The sequence below is a fragment of the Paramisgurnus dabryanus genome, chromosome 3 (assembly GCF_030506205.2).
Source record: "Paramisgurnus dabryanus chromosome 3, PD_genome_1.1, whole genome shotgun sequence".
NCBI lineage: Eukaryota > Metazoa > Chordata > Actinopteri > Cypriniformes > Cobitidae > Paramisgurnus > Paramisgurnus dabryanus.
In genome coordinates this window covers 9,677,131-9,693,205 of record NC_133339.1, presented here as the reverse complement: position 1 = coordinate 9,693,205, position 16,075 = coordinate 9,677,131, and positions in this window count along the sequence as shown.

Sequence of the window (16,075 nt, the reverse complement as noted above, 5' to 3'; positions counted from 1 at the left end):
ATGATGTGTGTTATATGTCCTGATATCCCTATAAAGTCCTTGAATTACCTGGCAGGGCAATTTGTGCCCATAAACATGAAATGCTGGTAAGTCTAAGGAGATGTTGTGTGGTATGCCCTCCCCTGATTTCTGATTGAACACAGTATGACATAATTTTGAGTTAAAGGTCTTTTCTCAAAACAATAATTCAGTTTTACACACAAAAAGGGGTACTTACCTGCAAATGTAAGGCAACAACACAGGCAATGTCTAAGACTACTCGCAGGTGTATGTTCTTGTCCTCACATCTTTGAAGTAGTGCATCAGTGACATACAGGGGATAGGCTAATCTATTTTAACACAAAAATGTGAATGATAAAACACTTTATACTGAGGAAAAGTGAAAAATAATTATACAATCTCCAGCATCACATTCAATACCTAAATACTCAATAAGGGCACTCAGAATAATTCTAAACATTTTTCATGTTTTCTTGTATAAGTGAATATTATAAAATTGATGAAAAGTTTCACAATTATATTTGGTGACTAAAAATTTTAATAAAATATGGCTTATGTTAGGGTCATGCTATTTTAGGCATTTTATGAATAGCTAGAATCAAACAGGGGAATTATCATTCATATATATATAAACATAAATGTTGTAGATTTACCATGTTAATAACTGTGGAAATGCATCATCACAGTCTGTGAAAAAAGACCATTATAATACAAAGAGCTTTTCAATTGGTAAATGCATGTGTACAAATAAATACCTCTTACAACAGCCTCATAAAGTTTCTGCATGACTGGTACTGAGTGATGCCTCTGAACGTTGACGTTTTTAACAAAAACTTTTGTGGAGCGATGCTGGCCTCTCTGCGTTGTAATAGAGCATTGGAGAGAAGTCCAGTAATTCCATCTTACGAAGCTGAGAAGAGAGAACAAAATGTTTTAAACAAGAGTACAGAGTCAAATGAAAAACTATGCTCTTATCCACTATCTACTTAAATAAATATTAGTTTTTTGTTTACTGAACTGAATTGTAGTATAATAAATAAATAAAAATATATTTTATAAATGAAACTTACAAGCAAGTCCACACAGTTCATAATTTTGTTAGAATTGGCATGTTTTTTTATTTGGCTGCCCACTGATCATCAAAATTTACTTTTGGGGCTTTCAAGTTTTTCTTTTGTATAATCTTTACTCCACAGTATTTGCAGGTTTTGAAGGCACCGCCAATTTCTTTGTAGCAAGCACTACACTGGCGTGTTCTGGATCCAGGTACCTTGTGTGTGTCAGTGTGTGAGTGAGTGAGTGAGTTGGAGAGTGAGTGAGTGGGATATATTTTTTAAATTCTTTATTTACTAAACATTGTATGTGTATAACTATTTACAACAAACCCCAAGATCCGCCCACTATCATAAGACTATATAATAAGATAAATAAATAAAACGGCAATATAATAAAACTGACCAAAAAAAGAAAGATCTGAGATTTCAGATTTGTACATCAAATGTATTAAAAGCATGTTGTTGGTGTTACTGTTTTTTACTATGTATAAAAAGGCTGAACTACTGTGGTAAAAGCATAAGGTTTGCTGTTACTGCACTACAAAATACCACAGTAGAAGTAGACTAACTGCGGTAAAAACATGGTACGATTTGTGTACTATAAACACACAATACCACAGTAGTAGTACATTGGTAGTTAATTCCAAAAATATGAATATAATTAAAGCTGCAAGCAGCATTTACCGGGTTTCGAGCATTAAAGCACGTCAGAGACGTCAGACGTCGTCGACCAGGCTGATACACCACATCGCATGCAGAAAAACGAAAGAGATGGTCAGAAACGGTTCATACAGACTATGTATGCTTACACACAGGTGCACCTATAGGACAAATATGTCACATCCTTAATGTTAAGTCATTCCGATAATTTGTTAACGAGAATTAGTTTTTCAGATTTATACCGTAACATACAATTCAGAAATGGCCGTGTTTAGTTGAACTACAAGGCCATTGAGTCGTGGTATGGTGCAATGGTGTAAACAGACTGCAGACGTGCACATAAGGCACACACACAGCAGTGCAGCAGACCACAAGGACCTACAGTGGACAGCAAACACAGCTGGAAAGATAATGCTTGACTTATTTAATGTCCTCCTTAATTGTGTTCTGATAACTCCAGGACTAAGCATAAGGCAAAACCTGGCATGTTTGGTATCGTTGGACTCTGCAACAATTCAGGACTCCTGTGAAAAAAGTCCCATGAAAATACGGTGACTGCAGCCAAAGATTTAGGTTTCTAAAATATGCTTCCGACCACTAGGTGTTGGTGCAACAAAACTGCAGGCTCCCTCAGGTCCTGACTGCCATCAGAATTACCAAGTACTGTGTCATTACGCATACGTTTGGCGAAGATACAACCTTAAATACATTAGCTATCAGCAAAAAAACAGCTCTCATTCAGTGAAATTTCTCTGCTCTCTACTCACTTTTAAGTGAAAATAACAAATAACCACAGGGTGGCACTACGACAAAATTGTGCATGCAACGTCAGGTCATGACTTTGTTACATCTAGCTAGTATCATGGCTGAACACTTTAGTTTAGTGAAAAAAACAGTTGTAAGACCATTGGGCTCACTCAATGTCAAAGGTTTTGTTCAATTTTGAGGCCAACTAGTGGTGCAGGCATATTATTTTCTGGGTATTGCCTCAGACTCTGCTCAGACATCAGTGTATCAAATCTGGTGAAAAAATGTCATTTCGTTGCGGAGGTATAACCATTTATGTGTAAAAACGACAAATTTTGGGGTAATTTTTCGTTTTTTGTAATTTTCTGCCATTTCTGATGAAAATTTTAACATAACGCCAATAGACTTTTTTGTTCAGAAGGTAATGCAATGTTCTTCCTATGGTCGTTTCGAGTCGATCGGAATAACCCTCGCGGAGTTATTCGCACGTGTTTTTTAAGCGCTATTTTCCTGTGCAGAACTAACTGTAAGGCGAAACCTGGCATGCTTGGTATCGTAGGACTCGGAAACAATTCAGGATGCTAAAAAACACAACTCCCATGAAAATCTCTTGACCACAGATAAAGTTATAGGCGTGAAAGTTGGAACCATTGCATAATCACAGTATTAAGTGCCATTTTCCCCGTTATAGCGCCATCTAGTGTCCGATCGGCGAGATTTTTATATCACGACCTTAGACCGATGGCCTACACATATGATTCAAGCCCCATGATGATATCTCAAACCGTTCTCGAGTTATGGCCGTTTAAATGTTCTAAGCTCCGCCCAGTTCGGTTTTTGGCCACTCCTCCCGTGTATGAATACAAATTTCAACTTTTTTTCGATAATTATTCATGTTCACACTCCACAGAGTCAATCAGCCTTGGTTAGGTTCAGATCGGACGAAAAACCTAGGACTAGTTCGCAAAAGTAGGTTTGAACGTTATCGCCAATAACTAACGAACCGTTTGATTGACAGCAACGCTTCAAGAGGCAAAGTTTTTCGTCATGAACCGATCTATCATATGATGTCATGTTTGTGTGTGTATGTCAAACGTCACGTGATACAGGCACCGAAAAACGGTATTACGCCCCCTAGTGGCCAAATGACACCATAATTCTTACAGACCTTCTGGAGCAGTACACGAACAAGCACAGTGAGTGTCGTTCCGATCGACCTTCGTTAACCCTGTCAAATCAGGCCTCACACTTCATTGGCCGATGACGGCCATGTTTTTGCAGATACGCCAATGTCCTTCTATACCCTCATGGTACATTGCACAAAGACACACTATACCAAATATGAAGTGTATCGGGCTTACGGTTGTGTAGTGATAGCCATTTTCGACCTCAAGCTTATTATAGCGCCACCTAGTGGCCAAAATCCGCGTATTTTTTCCTGTGACCCCGGAGTGAGCTGATACACATGTGTACCAAACCGTGTTAAGATATCTCTAACCGTTCACGAGTTATAGCCATTTTCCTGGAGATAGTCTACTTCCGGTATTGAATTTTGGCGCCCCTTAGTGACACTGAAGCGAAATTACACATTCTGTTCGATAATTATTTACCTACTCACTCCACAGATTTCTCCTGCGTTGGAACGATTCCGATCGGGCGAAAAACCTAGGACTAGTTCATTTTGGCTTGAAATGCATATTATGCAAATTAGCGAAAAAATTTGCATACCGGAAATGAAATCGGAGATATACATTTTTTAAGTTTGGAGCCAGGGATTACAATGATACCAAACACTTGAGTGTAGGATGTCCGGTTTAGGAGTTATGAGCCCCAACGCGTCGGGCATTGCTATAGCGCCACCTATGGGCCGATTTGGCTGATTCACTGTATCTGAGTAGCCTGCTAATATACAACCAGTTGACCAAGTGGCAAGTTTCTACGACTTACGGTTTGTGCTGGGCGACGCGTTTTATGGCGGAAAAATAATAATAATTAAAGCTGCAAGCAGCGTTTACCGGGTTTCGAGCATTAAAGCACATACAACATGTCAGATGTCGTCGACCAGGCTGATACACCACATCGCATCCAGAAAAACGTAAGAGATGGTCAGAAACGGTTCAGACAGACTATGTAGCTTACACACAGGTGCACCTATAGGACAAACATGTCACATCCTTAATGTTAAGTCATTCTGATAATTTGTTAACGAGAATTAGTTTTTCAGATTTATACCGTAAAATACAATTCAGAAATGGCCGTGTTTAGTTGAATTACAAGGCCATTGAGTCGGGTTCAAGCGATTTGGGACCTTAAGACCTTTAAGGGCATGCCTGTGTAGTTTTGCTGAATTGTACAAAATAAATTATAAAAAATAAGCTACCTCACACACCTGTTCAAAGTCATCAGCAAAAAAGGTGCTATCATTCAGTGAAATGTCTCCCTCTCTTCTCACGAAGCATTGACAAATAGAACACTGAAGGAAATGTTTGTGGTGCTTACAGTGGCAAAACTGAATGTTAAAATAGTGTAAAAAAGTCAAACGAGCCGAACCCCATATCTCTACGATGTTCTGATACAAAGATACAGCTCTTGCTAAATGGTTGCTAGGGTATTCTGATTGGTTGGGAGTGAATTGCAATCCACCAATGATTATACTCAAAGCCATGAAAGGCATAATCCACGATGACTCATGATTTTAGATATAAGGTTGCAGTATTTTTAAGTCAAAATAACAAATAACCACTAGGTGGCGCTATGAAAAACTTGTGCATGCAACGTCATGAATTAGTTACATCTAGCTAGTATCATGGCTATACACTTAAGTTTAGTGAAAAAACTGTTGTATGACCATTGTGCTAGCTCAACGTCAAAGGTTTTGTTCAATTATGAGGCCAACTAGTGGTGCAGGCATACCATTTTTTTTGTATTGCCTCAGACTCTGCTCAGACATCAGCGTATCAAATCTGGTAAAAAAATATCATTTTGTTGCGGAGTTATAACCATTTATGTGTAAAAAAACACAAAATTTGGAGTAAATTTTTCGTTTTTTGCAATTTTCGGCCATTTCTGATGGAAATTTTAACATAATGCCAATAGAACTTTTTGTTCAGAAGGTAATACAATATTCTTCCTATGGTTGTTTCGAGTCGATCGGAGGAACCCTCGCGGAGTTATTCGCGCATGTTTTTTAAGCGCTATTTTCCTGTGCAGAACCAACCGTAAAGCAAAACCTGGCATGCTCGGTATCGTTGGACTCGGCAACAATTCAGGACTCCAAGGAAAAAAGTCGCATGAAAATACGTTGAACTCAGCCGAAGTTATAAGCATTATTCGATTCGTATGACCACTAGGTGGCGCTGTGACGAAACGATGCATGAAACCTCAGGCCATGACTCTCATCACAAGTACCAAGTGTCGTGTTGATACTTCATTCCTGTCCCCAGTTATAGCCAATAATGTTCTAGTGCCTGCCCACAATTCAGACGTGTGGGCGTGGCATGTTGACCGTGAGTCGAAAGTTCAACTTTTTTTTGATAATTATTGATATTCAAACTCCAAGGAACATTTTAGCACTGGAATGATTCCGATCGGGCGAAAAACCTAGGACTAGTTCGTTTTTATTTTTTTCGACAAAATCGAAAATAGCGAAAAAATTTGCATACCGGAAATGAAATCGGAGATATACAATTTTTAAGTTTGGAGCCAGGGATTACAATGATACCAAACACTTGAGTGTAGGATGTCCGGTTTAGGAGTTATGAGCCCCAACGCGTCGGGCATTGCTATAGCGCCACCTATGGGCCGATTTGGCTGATTCACTGTATCTGAGTAGCCTGCTAATATACAACCAGTTGACCAAGTGGCAAGTTTCTACGACTTACGGTTTGTGCTGGGCGACGCGTTTTATGGCGGAAAAATAATAATAATAATAATAATAATAATAATAATAAAACAGACAAATACAATAGGTTTTCAGCACTTCGTGCTCGAAACCCTAAATATAGCTGCAAGCAGCAATTGCCGGGTTTCGAGCTTTAAGGCAACGTCAAAAACCTCACACTTCGCTTACCAGGCTGAGCAGTTAAACCCGAACACAGCCACAATGAATGTTAGACCACCTCGCTTCAGAAAATGAAAGAGATGGTCAAAAAAGGATCATACAGACTATGTATGCTTACACACAGGTGCACCTATAAGACAAACATGTAATGTCCTTAATGTGACGTTATGAGGATAAGTTGTTAAGGAGAATTAGTTTTTCAGATTTATAACATAACATACAATTCAGAAATGGCCGTGTTTAGTTGAACTACAAGGCCATTGAGTCGTGGTATGGTGCAAAAACAAGTGAACATAAGAAACAAACACAGCAGCGCAGCAGACCGCAAGGACCTACAGTGAACAGCAAACACAGCTGGAAAGATAATGCTTGACTTATTTAATGTCCTCCTGAATTGTGTTATGATAACCCCAGGCAGGGCCGCCTTAACCTAATGTGAGGCCCCGGGGCTAAGAGGTTTTTAGGCCCCCCTTCCCCTCGATTTATAGTCTAATTTTTTTTTAAGTGTAATATCTAGGTACATCACAAAATGCATTAGTTTCTTTCGAGACATACAACAGTGAGTTTTCCCTCTTTGAGCCAGAAAACACCATAATATTGTTATTAACATATCACTGAGCCCACTTGAGCATAAACACAAGACACTTTATTTAACAACCACACACAGCAACATGTGGTGATAATAAAACCAAAATGTCTGAAAGTATATATGTTTATAAGCTTTATATTTATATAGTTTTTGGAAAATACAAATTTGCAGAAAATTGCCACTCACAACTAAATGCTCACCACAGTTTTAAAAATATAATAAGTTAAAGTTAGTTTTAAAGTGAAAATGCATTAATGATAACAAAAGATAAGTCTTTATAGACAGAATCTTGTTAAATGCATTAATGATAACAAAAGATAAGTCTTTAGACAGAATCTTGTTTTTTAATCAGTTATTTATTTTGTAGGCTATTGAAGATATAGTATGCATTGTATTAAGTATTTATGCATACATAAGCATGTAAAACGACCAAGTATGAATATGCACAAGACAGACAGGGAACATACCTGTATATAAGATCTTAAGATAATGAGATTATAATGGTGCTATCAGGGGATGATCATTTGAGATGGTCTAGTCGCTCTTTACTTTCTTAGACTTGCACCTTTACCGTTGCGTCTCTTTCTCGTCTTTCTAAACCAACAGATGTATGTACTGTGAGCTAACGTCGCGTCAAACATCGCTCCAGCTGCGCACGCGTCACTGATATAAACGCGAGTAAACTTAAACTTTATAACAACTAACAGCATTATGTGCGGGAACTCCTTTCTTAATTTAGCGGCACAGTTTCTTGTGCACGTTTGGAGAGACTTCTGCATGCCAGAGACTCAGACAGCTGCATGAGCACAGAGAGAGCAAACGAGCGAGCGCGCGCTGCGCGCGAAAGAGAGAGAGACCTGCACCTCAGTGCTTATTATGAAATTTCAGAAATTACTCTTACATTTGTTGGTGGATTATTTCCCGTTTCTCTGTCACACTCAGTCTAACATGCAGGAATGTCAAGTTGACAACGCGCACTTAATTACATCACGCGGAATAAAAAATATGTTACGTCTAACATTTTATTTCACGTTAAGTTACAACGGACCAATCAGCAGCCATGTAACGTGCAATTAGAGTGATTGACAGAAAACCTGACAAGTTACAAAACAATATGACCTTTTCAGCTCATCATGAACGCTAACTTGGGAGGCCCTTGAACTTGGGAGGCCCCTGGGCTTCAGCCCAGGCAAGCCCGTGCATTAAGGCGGCCTTGACCCCAGGACTAAGCACAAGGCAAAACCGGGCATGTTTGGTATCGTTGGACTCTGCAACAATTCAGGACTCCTGTGAAAAAAGTCCCATGAAAATACGGTGACTGCAGCCAAAGTTGTAGGCATGTAAAATATGCGTCCGAAACTGCAGGCTCCCTCAGGTCCTGACTGCCATCAGAATTACCGAGTACCATGTCATTACGCATACGTTTGGTGAAGATACAACCTTAAATACATTAGTTATCAGCAAGAAAACGGCTCTCATTCAGTGAAATCTCTCCGCTCTCTACTCACTTCTAAGTGAAAATAACAAATAAGCACAGGGTGGCGCTACGACAAAATTGTGCATGCAACGTCAGGTCATACCTTTGTTACATCTAGCTAGTATCATGGCTAAACACTTCAGTTTAGTGAAAAAACTGTTGTAAGACCATTGGGCTCGCTCAATGTCAAAGGTTTTGTTCAATTATGAGGCCAACTAGTGGTGCAGGCATATTATTTTTTGGGTATTGCCTCAGACTCTGCTCAGACATCAGTGTATCAAATCTGGTGAAAAAATGTCATTTCGTTGCAGAGGTATAACCATTTATGTGTAAAAACGACAAATGTTGGGGTAATTTTTCGTTTTTTGTAATTTTCGGCCATTTCTGATGAAAATTTTAACATAACGCCAATAGACTTTTTTGTTCAGAAGGTAATGCAATGTTCTTCCTATGGTCGTTTCGAGTCGATCGGAATAACCCTCGCGGAGTTATTCGCGCGTGTTTTTTAAGCGCTATTTTCCTGTGCAGAACTAACTGTAAGGCGAAACCTGGCATGCTTGGTATCGTAGGACTCCGAAACAATTCAGGATGCTAAAAAAAAACAACTCCCATGAAAATCTCTTGACCACAGATAAAGTTATAGGCGTGAAAGTTGGAACCATTGCATAATCACAGTATTTAGTGCCATTTTCCCCGTTATAGCGCCATCTAGTGTCCGATCGGCGAGATTTTTATATCACAACCTTAGACCGATGGCCTACACATATGATTCAAGCCCTATGATGATATCTCAAACGCCTCTCGAGTTATGGCCGTTTAAATGTTTTAAGCTCCGCCCAGTTCGGTTTTTGGCCACTACTTGCATGTTTGAATACAAATTTCAACTTTTTTTCGATAATTATTCATATTCACACTACACAGAATCAATCAGCCCTGGTTAGGTTCGGATCGGGCAAAAAACCTAGGACTAGTTCGCAAAAGTATATTTGAATATTATCGTCAATAACTAACGAACCGTTTGATTGACAGCAATGCATCAAGAGGCAAAGTTTTTCGTCATGAGCCGATCTATCATATGATGTCATGTTTGTGTGTGTATGTCAAACTTCACGTGATACAGGCACCGAAATACGGTATTACGCCCCCTAGTGGCCAAATTACACCACAAATCTTACAGGCCTTCAGGAGCAGTACACGAAAAAGCACAGTGCGTTTCTTTCCGATCGACCTCCGTTAACCCTGTCAAATCAGTCCTCAACATTCATTGGCTGATGACGGCCATGTTTTTGGAGAAACGCCAATGTCCTTCTAGACCCTCATGGTACATTGCACAAAGACACACCATACAAAATATTAAGTGTATCGGGCTAACGGTTGTGTAGTAATAGCCATTCCCGAGCTCAAGCCTGTTATAGCGCCACCTAGTGGCCAAAATCGGCATCTTTTTTACTGTGACCCCGGACTGAGCTAGTACACATGTGTACCAAACCTCTTTAAGATATCTCAAACCGTTCACCAGTTATAGCCATTTCAGTGATGGTAGGCCACTTCCTGTATGGAGTTTTGGCGCCCCTTAGTGACCCTAAAGCGAAATTTCAAATTCTGTTCGATAATTATTTACCTACTCACTCCACAGATTTCTCCTGCATTGGAACGGTTCCGATCGGGCAAAAAACCTAGGACTAGTTCATTTTGGCTTGAAATGTATATTATGCAAATTAGCGGAAAAATTTGCATACCGGAAATGAAATCGGAGATATACATTTTTTAAGTTTGGAGCCAGGGATTACAATGATACCAAACACTTGAGTGTATGATGTCCGGTTTAGGAGTTATGAGCCCCAACACGTCGAGCATTGCTATAGCGCCACCTATGGGCCGATTTGGCTGATTCACTCTATCTGAGTAGCCTGCTAATATACAACCAGTTGACCAAGTGGCAAGTTTCTACGACTTACGGTTTGGGCTGGGCAACGCGTTTTACCGTGGAAAAATAATAAATAATAATAATAATAAAACAGACAAATACAATAGGTTTTTAAGCACTTCGTGCTCAAAACCCTAATTAAAGCTGCAAGCAGCATTTACCGGGTTTCGAGCATTAAAGCACGTCAGAGACGTCAGACGTCGTCGACCAGGCTGATACACCACATCGCATGCAGAAAAACGAAAGAGATGGTCAGAAACGGTTCATACAGACTATGTATGCTTACACAAAGGTGCACCTATAGGACAAATATGTCACGTCCTTAATGTTAAGTCATTCAGATAATTTGTTAACGAGAATTAGTTTTTCAGATTTATACCGTAACATACAATTCAGAAATGGCCGTGTTTAGTTGAACTACAAGGCCATTGAGTCGTGGTATGGTGCAATGGTGTAAACAGACTGCAGACGTGCACATAAGGCACACACACAGCAGCGCAGCAAACCGCAAGGACCTACAGTGGACAGCAAACACAGCTGGAAAGATAATGCTTGACTTATTTAATGTCCTCCTTGAATGTGTTCTGATAACTCCAGGACTAAGCATAAGGCAAAACCTGGCATGTTTGGTATCGTTGGACTCTGCAACAATTCAGGACTCCTGTGAAAAAAGTCCCATGAAAATACGGTGACTGCAGCCAAAGATTTAGGTTTCTAAAATATGCTTCCGACCACTAGGTGTTGGTGCAACAAAACTGCAGGCTCCCTCAGGTCCTGACTGCCATCAGAATTACCAAGTACTGTGTCATTACGCATACGTTTGGCGAAGATACAACCTTAAATACATTAGTTATCAGCAAAAAACGGCTCTCATTCAATGAAATCTCTCCGCTCTCTACTCACTTTTAAGTGAAAATAACAAATAACCACAGGGTGGCACTACGACAAAATTGTGCATGCAACGTCAGGTCATGACTTTGTTACATCTAGCTAGTATCATGGCTGAACACTTTAGTTTAGTGAAAAAAACAGTTGTAAGACCATTGGGCTCACTCAATGTCAAAGGTTTTGTTCAATTTTGAGGCCAACTAGTGGTGCAGGCATATTATTTTTTGGGTATTGCCTCAGACTCTGCTCAGACATCAGTGTATCAAATCTGGTGAAAAAATGTCATTTCGTTGCGGAGGTATAACCATTTATGTGTAAAAACGACAAATTTTGGGGTAATTTTTCGTTTTTTGTAATTTTCTGCCATTTCTGATGAAAATTTTAACATAACGCCAATAGACTTTTTTGTTCAGAAGGTAATGCAATGTTCTTCCTATGGTCGTTTCGAGTCGATCGGAATAACCCTCGCGGAGTTATTCGCACGTGTTTTTTAAGCGCTATTTTCCTGTGCAGAACTAACTGTAAGGCGAAACCTGGCATGCTTGGTATCGTAGGACTCGGAAACAATTCAGGATGCTAAAAAACACAACTCCCATGAAAATCTCTTGACCACAGATAAAGTTATAGGCGTGAAAGTTGGAACCATTGCATAATCACAGTATTAAGTGCCATTTTCCCCGTTATAGCGCCATCTAGTGTCCGATCGGCGAGATTTTTATATCACGACCTTAGACCGATGGCCTACACATATGATTCAAGCCCCATGATGATATCTCAAACCGTTCTCGAGTTATGGCCGTTTAAATGTTCTAAGCTCCGCCCAGTTCGGTTTTTGGCCACTCCTCCCGTGTATGAATACAAATTTCAACTTTTTTTCGATAATTATTCATGTTCACACTCCACAGAGTCAATCAGCCTTGGTTAGGTTCAGATCGGACGAAAAACCTAGGACTAGTTCGCAAAAGTAGGTTTGAACGTTATCGCCAATAACTAACGAACCGTTTGATTGACAGCAACGCTTCAAGAGGCAAAGTTTTTCGTCATGAACCGATCTATCATATGATGTCATGTTTGTGTGTGTATGTCAAACGTCACGTGATACAGGCACCGAAAAACGGTATTACGCCCCCTAGTGGCCAAATGACACCATAATTCTTACAGACCTTCTGGAGCAGTACACGAACAAGCACAGTGAGTGTCGTTCCGATCGACCTTCGTTAACCCTGTCAAATCAGCCCTCACACTTCATTGGCCGATGACGGCCATGTTTTTGCAGATAAGCCAATGTCCTTCTATACCCTCATGGTACATTGCACAAAGACACACTATACCAAATATGAAGTGTATCGGGCTTACGGTTGTGTAGTGATAGCCATTTTCGACCTCAAGCTTATTATAGCGCCACCTAGTGGCCAAAATCCGCGTATTTTTTCCTGTGACCCCGGAGTGAGCTGATACACATGTGTACCAAACCGTGTTAAGATATCTCTAACCGTTCACGAGTTATAGCCATTTTCCTGGAGATAGTCTACTTCCGGTATTGAATTTTGGCGCCCCTTAGTGACACTGAAGCGAAATTACACATTCTGTTCGATAATTATTTACCTACTCACTCCACAGATTTCTCCTGCGTTGGAACGATTCCGATCGGGCGAAAAACCTAGGACTAGTTCATTTTGGCTTGAAATGCATATTATGCAAATTAGCGAAAAAATTTGCATACCGGAAATGAAATCGGAGATATACATTTTTTAAGTTTGGAGCCAGGGATTACAATGATACCAAACACTTGAGTGTAGGATGTCCGGTTTAGGAGTTATGAGCCCCAACGCGTCGGGCATTGCTATAGCGCCACCTATGGGCCGATTTGGCTGATTCACTGTATCTGAGTAGCCTGCTAATATACAACCAGTTGACCAAGTGGCAAGTTTCTACGACTTACGGTTTGTGCTGGGCGACGCGTTTTATGGCGGAAAAATAATAATAATAATAATAAATATAGCTGCAAGCAGCGATTACCGGGGTTCAAGCGATTTGGGACATTAAGACCTTTAAGGGCATGGCTGTGTAGATTTGCTGCATTGTACAAAATAAATGATGAAAAATAAGATACCAGACACACGTGTTCAAAGTATCAGCAAAAAAGTGCTATCATTCAGTGAAATGTCTCCCTCTCTTCTCACGGAACATTGACAAATGGAACACTGAAGGAAATGTTTGTGGTGCTTGCATTGGCAAAACTCGGGTCACAAAATGTTAAAATAGTGTTTGTGAGTCAAAAGAGCTGAACCCCCATGTCTCTACGATGTTCTGATACAGAGATACAGCTCTTGCTAAATGGTTGCTAGGGTATTCTCATTGGTTGCTAGGGAGTGACTTGCAATCCACCAATGATTATACTCAAAGTCATGAAAGGAATAATCCATGATGACTCATGATTTTAAATGTAAGGTTACGGTATTTTTAAGTGAAAATAAGAAATTACCACTAGTTGGCGCTATGACAAAGTCGTGCATGGAATCTCAGGTCATGACTGTGTTACATCTAGCTAGTATAATGGCTATACACTTTAGTTTAGTGAAAAAACAGTTGTATGACCATTGGGCTTGCTCAATGTCAAAGGTTTTGTTCAATTATGAGGCCAACTAGTGGTGCAGGCATACCATTTTTTTTGTACTGGCTCAGACTGTGCTCAGACATCAGCGTATCAAATCTGGTGAAAAAATATCATTCTGTTGCGGAGTTATAACCATTTATGTGTAAAAAACACAAAATTTTGAGGTAACTTTTCGTTTTTTGCAATTTTCGGCCATTTCTGATGGAAATTTTAACATAACGCCAATAGAACTTTTTGTTCAGAAGGTAATACAATGTTCTTCCTATGGTCGTTTCGAGTCGATCGGAATAACCCTCGCGGAGTTATTCGCACGTGTTTTTTAAGCGCTAATTTCCTGTGCAGAACCAACCGTAAAGCAAAACCTGGCATGCTTGGTATCGTTGGACTCGGCAACAATTCAGGACTCCAAGGAAAAAAGTCGAATGAAAATACGTTAAACTCAGCCTAAGTTATAAGCATTATTTGATTAGTCTGACCACTAGGTGGCGCTGTGACGAAACGCTGCATGAAACCTCAGGCCATGACTCTCATCACAAGTACCAAGTGTCGTGTTGATTCTTCATTCTCTGTCCCCAGTTATAGCCAATAATGTTCTTGTGCCTGCCCACAATTCAGACGTTTGGGCGTGGCATGTTGACCGTGAGTCGAAAGTTCAACTTTTTTTTAATAATTATTGATATTCAAACTCCAAGGAACATTTTAGCACTGGAATGATTCCGATCGGGCGAAAAACCAAGGACTAGTTCGTTTTTATTTTTTTCAACAAAATCGAAAATAGCGGAAAATTTTTCATGGCGGAAATAAAATCGGAGATATACATTTTGTTCGTCTTGATGCAAGGAATCCAGGGATATGAGACACTTGACATTTGGACAAGAAATGTGGGAGGTATGAGCCTAAACGCGTTTGCCATCGCTGTAGCGCCCCCCATAGGCCGATTGGGTTCATGCTCTGTCAACTTCGCGCACGAATGAGACCTATCATTTGGCCAAGTCTCAAGTCTCTAGGCCTTACGGTTTGGTCTGCACGATCCGTTTCACGGCAGAAGAAAAATAATAAAAAGAATAAAAATCAGTACAAATACAATAGGGTTTCAGCCCTTCGGGCTTGAACCCCTAATAATAATAAAACAGACAAATACAATAGGTTTTCAGCACTTCGTGCTCGAAACCCTAATAATAATAATTAAAGCTGCAAGCAGCATTTGCCGGGTTTCGAGCATTAAAGCACATCAGAGACGTCAGACGTCGTCGACCAGGCTGATACACCACATCGCATCCAGAAAAATGAAAGAGATGGTCAGAAACGGTTCCTAAAGACTATGTATGCTTACACACAGGTGCACCTATAGGACAAATAGGTCACATCCTTAATGTTAAGTCATTCAGATAATTTGTTAACGAGAATAAGTTTTTCAGATTTATACCGTAACACACAATTCAGAAATGGCCGTGTTTAGTTGAACTACAAGGTCATTGAGTCGTGGTATGGTGCAATGGTGTAAACAGACTGCAGACGTGCACATAAGGCACACACACAGCAACGCAACAAACCGCAAGGACCTACAGTGGACAGCAAACACAGCTGGAAAGATAATGCTTGACTTATTTAATGTCCTCCTTGATTGTGTTCTGATAACTCCAGGACTAAGCATAAGGCAAAACCTGGCATGTTTGGTATCGTTGGACTCTGCAACAATTCAGGACTCCTGTGAAAAAGTCCCATGAAAATACGGTAACTGCAGCCAAAGTTCTAGGCGTGTAAAATATGCGTCCGACCACTAGGTGGCGGTGCAACGAAACTGCAGGCTCCCTCAGGCCCTGACTGCCATCAGAATTACCAAGTATCGTGTCATTACGCATACGTTTGGCGAAGATACAACCTTAAATACATTAGTTATCAGCAAAAAACGGCTCTCATTCAGTGAAATCTCTCCGCTCTCTACTCACTTTTAAGTGAAAATAACAAATAACCACAGGATGGCGCTATGACAAAATTGTGCATGCAACGTCAGGTCATGACTTTGTTACATCTAGCTAGTATCATGGCTGCACA